The sequence below is a fragment of the Rutilus rutilus genome (assembly GCF_951802725.1).
Source record: "Rutilus rutilus genome assembly, chromosome: 12".
Lineage (NCBI taxonomy): Eukaryota > Metazoa > Chordata > Actinopteri > Cypriniformes > Leuciscidae > Rutilus > Rutilus rutilus.
The window spans coordinates 11,410,646-11,421,022 of NC_140217.1; the positions used below are offsets into that span (position 1 = coordinate 11,410,646).

Consider the following 10,377-nt stretch of genomic DNA (forward strand, 5'->3'; position numbering starts at 1 on the left):
TGTGCTAATATTAGTTTAACGACCTATTTGTAATATTTGCACTAGTCTATCTCACTTGTGTATTATAAGAAATATCACTCACCCTATAAAGCCCACAACAATAATAAAAGCAGTAGATAAGGCAATGGGGTTTCACTTTTATGTGTTTTTGTAGTGCTGTCATGAAAGCTATGTCTAAAAGGTTTTAACCAAATTTAAGTTTCCAGAAATTATGATTTCTGAAGTATTTTGTATGCATGTGTTGATGTGTCATATTTTGCAGTGTTAACAATGCACTTAAGATTGCATGCCTGTGTTAAGTATCCTTTTCTGCTTTTTTAGAGCAATTCAGGAGAAAAAAAAAATACAAAGTAAGAAAGTTAATACACACGTCTTTGCTGAAATGTATTGTGCTGTTGTTATTAACAAGCCATGGTTCATTTGCTCTGCCCTTAGGATTGCAAGTGTCCTGGGACAGGTGAGGGTGTGAGTGGGAAACCCACTGCTGAAACTTGGCCCTGGTTTGTCCTCATGGATGAGGTGTTGGGACAGAGGCATTGCACCAACCCCCCTTGTCGTCATTGCCTCAATCCCTGAGGACACACCAGGGCCGAGTTCAGCAGTGGGTGCCCATGGTGAGGAGGAGCCAGGGGCAGCAGCACCAGCACCACCAGTAGCAGCACCAGCAGCAGCAGCACCAGCACGAAGGCAGAGGCGAGGAGAGTAGGGAGAGGATGGACAGTCTGTTTTCTCTTCTTGAGAGAATGATTGAAAAATATATATATTTTCTACATATTCTTGTTTAACTTTTTTTTCATTTTTATTTTTTAAAAGGAAAGAAAAAATCTGTACATTATTTGTATGCAACTTTAAATGTGTAAATAAAAGAGAATGACTTGTTCTGGACATTGTTTATTTTTGTAATGACAGTAATCATTTCTACATGAAACAAATTCTTGTATACCTTTTTTTTTTTTTTTAAATCAAATTGGTAAATGAAAATCATTTGGGGCTACATTAAAGTACTTTTTCCAACTATTAACAACATACGTTAAACATATCAAAATCAACATAAACATTTACATTTACAGTATATAAAATAAGAAAAAAACGATGTAGACTTGTATTGAGCTGACCAGGGAGACCCTGGTGTGCTGCTGGACTGGGATGGGCTGCCACAATAGAGACCCTGGTAAGGCCTTCTTGCTGGTGGGACATCATTTGGGATGGTCTCCAGAGTGTTTGAGTGGATATTTCCACTATCCACTAAGTTGTCTACCAACAGGTTTGCAGGGCTGACTCAATTGACGGCTCCCATGTCACTGAGTTTTTTTTTTTTTTCTTTTTTTTTTTAAGAGTATATTTCTGAAAAAAGTACTTTTAATAACTACTAATACTGCATTGGGGGAAAACTACTAAAACCTTAGTTAAGCAAAATTATCTTGCATACTCTAATGTACTTAAAGTATCAAGAGTAAAACTAGAGGTAGTTTTATGATAGTTTTGCATTTATATTATGCTACTACTGCATTTTACTTATGAATATTTTCAAGGTTGTTACATTATATACGTTTGTGTAGTTTAATGTTTAAATCATATATGAGGGGAAAAAAGTACTTCAGTAGGTTACTTCACATTTGTACGTGAATACTTAACAAAATATGCAGTTCCGAAAATTAAAGTAACAAAATGTAGGTCTATTGTCACAATATTAATAAATTGTTGCTAACTACAGCTGCGTCCCATTTCAAAGGGCGCATCTGAAGCGCTCGGACTGGTCTAGCCTATGGAGGATTGTTCTTGTCGCCTGGCAACTGTGAGAGCTGCCGATGACGAGTGCGAGAAATACTGGACTTTTTTATATTCAATTGGGTTTTATATTCAAACAGGGCTAAGCCGAAAATAAATGATCCGGCGCTGAAACATCCTCAGCATGTCCGCCAGTAAAATATAAAACATAAAAATGACAATAGCCAATTCTGGCTCCATAGCTGTTTACTCAATTAGGCTATATCAAATGAATTATGAGGATGGCAGCTGTCCTCTCTAGGGCTGTGATCAACCAAAGAAAATCTTGGTCGACTGAAGTCCTGAAATTTTCGACTAAAAATCGACAAAAAATTACGTAAAAAAAATGATCGAATCGAATTTTCGATCGAAAACAGGATGTAAATACAGTTCTCTTACGAGAGGTTCTCTCGTACTGCGTAAATCTTACGCTAGGGGAAAATCTCTTTTCCGCGAGATACTGAAGCCAAAAAATTATCCTTAATTTTGAAATAATGTAAAACGCGTTGCGGCAGCATGCAGACATAGGCGAGACAGCTCACGCGCCTATTGGCTGCTCTGCGGCAACTGCAGCAGCCTATCGATGAGGCCCTAACGTGACGTCAGCTCCAATGAGGGCGCTTCGCGCCCACTACGTCACGTCCCGCCGAGACAGGCGTGGCCTAGGGCTATAAATACAGCTCGAGAGGCTAGCTTCACTGATTTTTCATCTCTTCAGCGGAGCTCACGCATCGCTGGATCCTGAGAGAAGAAGCCGCGCCGTTGAAGAAGCCTATCAGCAGGACGAGCCATTGCATCTGGAGTCGCTGGCCGCGCCGCCTTCAGTCGCCGTTCCCTGCTGTGCTATCCGGCGTAATATCCTTTTTCTGCTAGTGTGTGTTCGCCGCCGCGACTCACACTCCATTTCTAAAAGAGCAGAGCGTCTTTTTTAAGATGTCTCGTTCCTTCTGTGGCTCGTGCCGAGCCCCACTCAGCGACGGGGACCGCCATATCATCTGCGTTTCCTGCCTGGGTGAAGGACATGCAGCTCTCGCGCTCGCTGACGGCGGATGCCCTCACTGCGAGCTGCTGCCGATGGCGACTCTGAGGACTCGCCTGGCAACCTTCCACGAGACTGCACTGCCTGCCGTTATGCCGCGCCGTAAAAAGCGCCGTGCTCAGCGGATCCCTGAGCCTCCTCCCACCAAAAGAAGCTCGCCGGTTCGCCCACCAGCTTCACCGCCTGCTTCGCCTGAGTCTCTTACCCCCGGACAGTGGCCGCCGTTGGCCGCCGCTTCCGCGGGAAATGACGAAGAGGAAGCGGTTGTTATTGAGGAGGATCGCTGTTCTCTCCTGGCGTCGGGCAGTGAGGATTGGTCGAGCTCTGTGGATCTCGCCCCTTCTTCTGCCCGCGAGCCGTCAGGAAAAAGGGCCAGTATTGAAGCTGAGCTGACGCGTCTGCTCACACAGGCCACAGAGAGCCTCGGCCTCGGAGGTTACATCCTCCCAGACCTCCCTCAGTTCCCATTTGGGACCTTTCCACGGTCTTGGAGGCCATGAAAAGTGCCCCATTTGAGCCTGTCCAATCAATAGATATCAAACACTTGTCTTTCAAAACAGTGTTTCTTCTGGCTCTCGCTTCAGTGAAGCGCATAGGGGACTTACAAGCGCTCTCAGTGAGCGCGACATGTATGGAGTTTGGGCCGAATGACTCGAAAGTCATACTCAAACCAAGGCACGGGTACGTTCCTAAATCCCTCAACACACCGTTTAGGCAAGGCAAGGCAAGGCAAGGCAAGGCAAGGCAAGTTTATTTATATAGCACATTTCATACACAATGGCAATTCAAAGTGCTTTACATAGAAGAAATTAAAATAATAAAAAGAAACAAGAATAATTAAAACAGTTTAGAAGAATACAAAATAAAATACAGTACAAACAGTCGGACGAACATTGGCACAGTGCTCATTCAGTAAATGCATAGTTAAACAGATGTGTTTTGAGTCTGGATTTGAATGTGACTACAGTAGGAGCACATCTGATCTCCTCTGGAAGCTGGTTCCAGCTGCGGCTGGCATAATAGCTAAAAGCGGACTCGCCATGCTTAGAGTGAACCCTTGGTATTTCAAGCTGATATGATCCTAATGATCTGAGTGATCTGTTGGGTTTATATTCAGTGAGCATATCTGCAATGTATTGAGGTCCTAGGCCATTGAATGATTTATATACCAGTAATAATACTTTAAAATCAATCCTAAATTTAACTGGGAGCCAGTGTAAAGACCTGAGGACTGGTGTGATATGTTCATATTTTCTGGTTCTGCTCAGAATCCTGGCGGCAGCGTTCTGTATGAGCTGCAACTGTCTTATGGTCTTTTTGGGAAGTCCAGTGAGGAGTCCATTACAATAATCCACCCTGCTGGTGATGAAAGCATGAACAAGTTTCTCTAAGTCTTGTCTGGAAACAAAGCATCTTATTCTTGCTATATTTTTCAGATGATAGTATGCTGATTTAGTTATTGCTTTGACATGACTACTGAAACTAAGGTCTGACTCTAGTGTCACACCAAGATTCCTGACTTGATGTTTAGTTGTTTGACCCCTAGAGTGAAGGTATGCGTTCACCTTGAGAACTTCATCTTTGTTTCCAAACGCAATGACTTCAGTTTTGTCTTTGTTTAACTGAAGAAAGTTTTGACACATCCAACTGTTAACTTCATCAATGCATTGGCACAGGGAGTCAATGGGGCTGTAATCATTAGGCGATAGGGCTAAGTAGAGCTGTGTGTCGTCTGCATAGCTGTGGTAAGCAATTTGGTTCTTTCTCATTATTTGGCTCATTGGGAGCATATACAGGTTGAACAAGAGTGGTGCAAGAATTGAGCCTTGAGGGACTCCGCATGTCATGGATGTCCACTCAGACTTATGGTCTCCTATACTCACATAATAACCTCTCCCATCTAAGTATGACCTGAACCATTTTAGGACTATCCCAGAAAGCCCCACCCAGTTTTCCAGCCTGTCCAGAAGTATGTTGTGATCGACAGTGTCAAATGCAGCACTGAGGTCGAGTAGTACCAGCACTGATAATTTGCCTGAGTCAGTATTTAAGCGAATATCGTTTATTATCTTTATGAGCGCTGTCTCTGTGCTGTGGTGCGGTCGGAAACCAGATTGAAAATTGTCAAAGTATCCATTCGAGCATAAGAATTTGTTAAGCTGATTGAAGACAACTTTTTCAATGATCTTACCTATGAAAGGAAGATTTGAGATCGGTCTATAGTTGCTTAATAATGGTCTTATCCAGATTGCTCTTTTTCAGGAGGGGCTTGACAACTGCAGTTTTTAGGGAGTTTGGAAAACTCCCAGAGAGAAGTGAAGCATTTACCACTTCTAGAAGATCTGCTTCTAAACTGTTTAACACACTTTTGAAAAACGATGTGGGAAGTGTGTCAAGAGCGCAGGTTGATGTTTTAAGGTGCTGTACGGTTTCTTCCAAAATTTTGCCATCAATTTCTTTGAAGTCAGACATAGTAACTACTTTCTCAGGTGGTTTGATCTGTCTGACCCCAGCGCAAGTCAAGGATGTGCTGATCACCTTTCTGATATTATTGATTTTCTCAGAGAAGAAAGAAGCAAACTCACTGCACTTGCTGTCTGAGAGCATTTCACTAGGAATCTGGCTTGGGGGGTTTGTCAGTCTCTCTACAGTAGCAAAAAGAGTGCGTGTGTTGTTTAAATTGCTGTTTATAATATTTGAGAAGAAAGTCTGTCTAGCTTTGCCTAGTTCCATATTGAAAGCATGAAGGCTGTCTTTGTAGATGTTATAATGGACTACAAGTTTTGTCTTCCGCCACATGCGCTCTGCTTTTCTGCATTGTCTTTTCATATTTTGCACTGCTGTTGAGTTTCTCCAAGGTGCCTTTTGTCTGCCACTCTTCTTCCTGACTTTAACAGGAGCAATATCATCAATTACACCTTTAACTTTTGAGTTAAAAGAATCAAGGAGAAAATCAACAGAGTCTGCAGAAATGCTTGGTGTTAAGGATATAGCCTTCATAAATAGGACACTAGTGTTCTCATTTAAGCATCTCTTCTTGACAGACACAGATCTAGCTTCAGTGGCAGGAGAGATCAATATATCAAAGAAAATACAGAAATGATCAGACAGTGCTACATCCTTAATAACAATCGATGAAATGTTTAGACCCTTACTGATAAGTAAATCTAAAGTGTGTCCACGATTGTGTGTGGGTCCATGTACATGCTGAGTCAGATCAAAAGTTTTTAAAACAGTTTTGATTTCTTTTGCCATATAGTTTTCTCCATTATCTATATGGATGTTAAAATCTCCAGCAATGGCAAAACAGTCAAACTCTGAGGTAATTGTTGATAACAGTTCTGTAAAGTCCTCAGCAAAGGCTGGAGAGTATTTTGGAGGCCTGTAAATAATGAAAAGTAAAATGCGTGGAGCACCTTTTAACACAATACCCAGATATTCGAAAGACAAGTAATTCCCAAATGATATTTGCTTACATTGATAGATATCTTTAAAAAGAGCAGCTAGACCCCCACCTCTCTTAACAGCTCTGCAGACACTCATAAAAGTAAAGTTAGGAGGGGCTGCTTCATTGAGGATTGTTGCACTGCAGCTGTCTTCTAGCCAGGTTTCATTTAGAAGCATAAAATCCAGGTTGTTTGTGGTTATTAAGTCGTTGACTAGAAGTGATTTATTTTTAAGTGAGCGGATGTTTAAAAGAGCTAACTTAACAGACTTACTTTTCCCCACAGCAATATTAGTTTGACGTGTAATAGGCACCAGATTAGTTGGGTTTGCTGTACGGCTATTGAAGGCCTTAGACTTTCTATCATGTAATAGAACAGCAATAGAGAAAGATACAGGCACACTGGGTTCCCGCTTGTTTTGTAAACATTTGAGAAAGTTACTGTTATCAAAACGGGGACCCGACACATATCACTGAGAGCTGGTATCAGTTGTTTTTGGTTCACCTCGAGCAGAAGGAGGAGGGTGTGGGCCCTGGCGTTGTGGCAGAGGCCGAAGAGCTCTCACAGGAGGAGGGGGAGGGCGAGCTGGGCCCGCAGGCTTTGGTGGTAGTGGTGCCTGTCTTTTTTTAGTTGGTATCTGGGGGCTTGCAGCAAAAGAGTGGGATAGTCTGGTTCCAGCATGCACCAGTTCTTCCATTTTCTGTGAGAAGCACAGTAGTGGCGTTGCAGGGGAGAGGGAGAAAGTGTCTGGTGAAAGGGGCTGTTGCTCTGGTGTTATAGGAGGCTGTAATATGCTGTCCTGGCTTCCCTGGCTGTTTTCCAGGAAGTCGTCCTTGGGTGCTGAATCTTCAAGCAGTTCTGATATGGCTGTCTGTGGTGAGCTCTGTGTGCAGGGCTCAGCTGAGATTGTGTCCGTGAGCAGAGGTTGTTGTGGCGGAGTGGTGTTATCATGTCCATTTTGCTGCTGAAGTGAAGTCCCGTGGTCATTCATACTGTGTCCAGGTGTGTGTGTGCCATTCAGATTGAGTGGATTGGCACAAACCGCAGAAGGATGATTTAGGGAGAAGTAGATATTGTCCTTTAACACTCTTGAACCAAGTTTGTTTGGGTGATGGCCGTCCCGATGAAACAGTTGTCGTTGACTCCAGAAAAGATTGAAATTGTCAATGAAGTTCACTGCTTTTATATTGCAGGTTTTTTGCAGCCATGTATTAAGCCCAAGCAACCGTGAAAACCTGTTTGTTCCTCTTGCTGGTAGTGGTCCACTGATGAATGTTTGAACTTTCAGTCTTTTAAGTGTTTCAAAAAGTTCATTGAAATCCTTCTTAAGGAGTTCTGACTGCTCTTTATGAATATCATTCTTCCCCACATGTATGATGAGTCGATTTGCAGTCTTATGTTTCATCAGAATGTTCTGAAGTTCCCTGTTTATATCAGAAGTTGTTGCTTGTGGAAGGCAGCACGTAGTTGTATCCCTGTTGCTAATGTTTCTGATTATGGAGTCTCCCACTATCAGAGTCCTGGGCTCGGCTGCGCTCTGAGCTGAGTGCCGCTGTCTGCTCGACCTTGAGCGCCAGTTAGCATCAGTGTTAGCTACTGGCCTATTCAGTCTGAGTTCGATCACATTCATCACATTTGTGGATTCCTCATTTACATTCATTAGTACTTCAAATCTGTTCTCAAGATGTATAGGCGGTGGTAGGAGGCCAGTGTTTGCAATCCTTGTCAGAGCTGTATCTGGGGTAGAGGATGCTACTGCGGTAATATGTGATGCTCGTGACAATCTGATGTCTCGAGTGCCTTTGGGTTTAGCTCCCTGTTTGTGCCATCGATTAGTAAGTCGATCGGCTTGTTTCTCTACCTGTCGAGGAGTACTAGTTTCATGGGACTCACCGGTATGCTGAGGGTGTCCATGACGAAGCTCTGTTGTGTGCTCCGTCTGGTTTGGTGGTCCCGTAAGTAACTTTGTTTCTAGAACTGCAATCCTTTGTAAAAGTCTGTGGCAGTTAGTGCAGCAAGTAGATTCCAGAAGAGGCATTTTCTCTTATCCTTGTAGGCAGTTGTGTTTTCCTTTCCCTGTATGTAAGCTGGTCGGGTAAAAGAATTCTCAGTTTTTGTAGTAATCCAAACTTTGTCGTATGAGCACTGTGCTGATTTGCTGAAGTTAAAATTAGGTGATAAAAGGAAATAAAATAAAGGAAATCAAATATAGAAAAAATAGGAGATAAAATGTAAAAGCGATAGAGCAAAGCGCGGAGCAGTAAGCAAGAGCGTCCGAACAGTAGCTGAGCAGGAAGTCAGGGCTTTAGGGCTCAGGTGATTTCCCTTTCTGCCCTGCCGGTCTCTAACGGGAAAAGGACGCCAGCTTCCTTTGCCCGGTTAGGGCATTAAGGGCTTACGTGTCTCACACGTCTGCTTTCAGACAGACGGAGCAGCTCTTTGTTTCACTCTACGGACGTTCCAAGGGACTTGCCGTATCGAAACAGAGTCTATCCAGATGGATAGTCGATGCTATTGCGCTGGCTTACGCCTCTAAGGGCTTGCAGTGCCCATTAGGTGTCAGAGCGCACTCCACGAGAGGTGTGGCCTCGTCGTGGGCTTGGTCTAGTGGGATTGCCTTGCAAGATATCTGTATGGCGGCAGGCTGGGCCTCCCCGTCTACATTTATAAGGTTTTATAACCTAGAGGTTCCCGCCTTGCAGGCTAAGCTGCTTTCGGTCTAAATCGGTACTATCTGCCCCGATGTGTTCGGCCCAGAATACTGAAACTGCTCGAGCGAATGCTCGCTGTCTGATCGCGCAGCTCTGTGGGCAGTGTGTAAGACCCACTATATTCATCAGCTCAGGCCGTGGCCGCCCTGACTGTACGATTCATCATCACTATAATTGCTCCTTATAGGATGTTATCATTACAGAAATTATGCTATTCTAGCCTCTCTTTTCTGGACTCTCTGTGAGTCCCTTATGATCATGTGCTATATGAACCCGGGCACATGCCCTTGGGTCTTTGGTGCTGGATCTTAGCATGCACGGCGTTTTACACTGTGTTCCCCTAGCGTAAGATTTACGCAGTACGAGAGAACCTCTCGTAAGAGAACGTACTCGGTTACTAACGTAACCTCGGTTCTCTCTAGAGAGGGAACGAGTACTGCGTATCTTGCCGTGCCTGCACTCGCTCTGGTTCGCTCCGGCGATGAAAAACCAGTGAAGCTAGCCTCTCGAGCTGTATTTATAGCCCTAGGCCACGCCTGTCTCGGCGGGACGTGACGTAGTGGGCGCGAAGCGCCCTCATTGGAGCTGACATCACGTTAGGGCCTCATCGATAGGCTGCTGCAGTTGCCGCAGAGCAGCCAATAGGCGCGCGAGCTGTCTCGCCTATGTCTGCATGCTGCCGCAACGCGTTTTACATTATTTCAAAATTAAGGATCATTTTTTGGCTTCAGTATCTCGCGGAAAAGAGATTTTCCCCTAGCGTAAGATTTACGCAGTACTCGTTCCCTCTCTAGAGAGAACCGAGGTTACGTTAGTAACCGAGTACGGTATGTGCGCTGGCTGAATAAACATCATTTTTATTCACATCTTTCACATCTACTGCAGTCAGATTCACCCGCGTTCACTCCGAAGGAATCACTCACATGACCTGTGCACTTGTAATGACACATCAAGGATGTTAAGAGCCTAAAAGCAGGTTTAAAACTTGCCCCATTGAAGTCAACAGGGTGCAAATTTTAAAAAGAGGATAACTCGGTGTAGGCAACACCGATTTTTGGCGTTGTTCTCTGTACTGACAGCACTCCAAATGTACAAAAAAATTTGCTCAATGTTAAAATTGACCGGAGTTCTCCTTTAAATTAATTAGCTGCGCACTGTGCGCAGTACTTGGTAGACTTGTTGTCCGCCTAAATGAATTATAAATAAACATAAAAAACTAGTAGGCTATTTGCAGTATATTAAATCGTTTTTGACCTAATTATTTTGCACTGAAATGAGTCTGACACACGAGTCTGTCGGCTCTGACAGCGTTGCATCACGTGCACCTGCGCAATATAGCCTATGATTTCCGAAAATAGTACTATGTTGTCAACTAGTGATATCATCACAAGAACTTTTGAGGAATATGCAACAT

General features: G+C 43.7%; 1 protein-coding gene across 1 annotated transcript in view; it reads right to left on the reverse strand.

The window, feature by feature from the left end:
- st6gal2b (ST6 beta-galactosamide alpha-2,6-sialyltranferase 2b) overlaps nucleotides 1–10,377 on the reverse strand; it is a 43,086-nt gene that overhangs the window by 23,889 nt on the left and 8,820 nt on the right. The window lies entirely within an intron of this gene.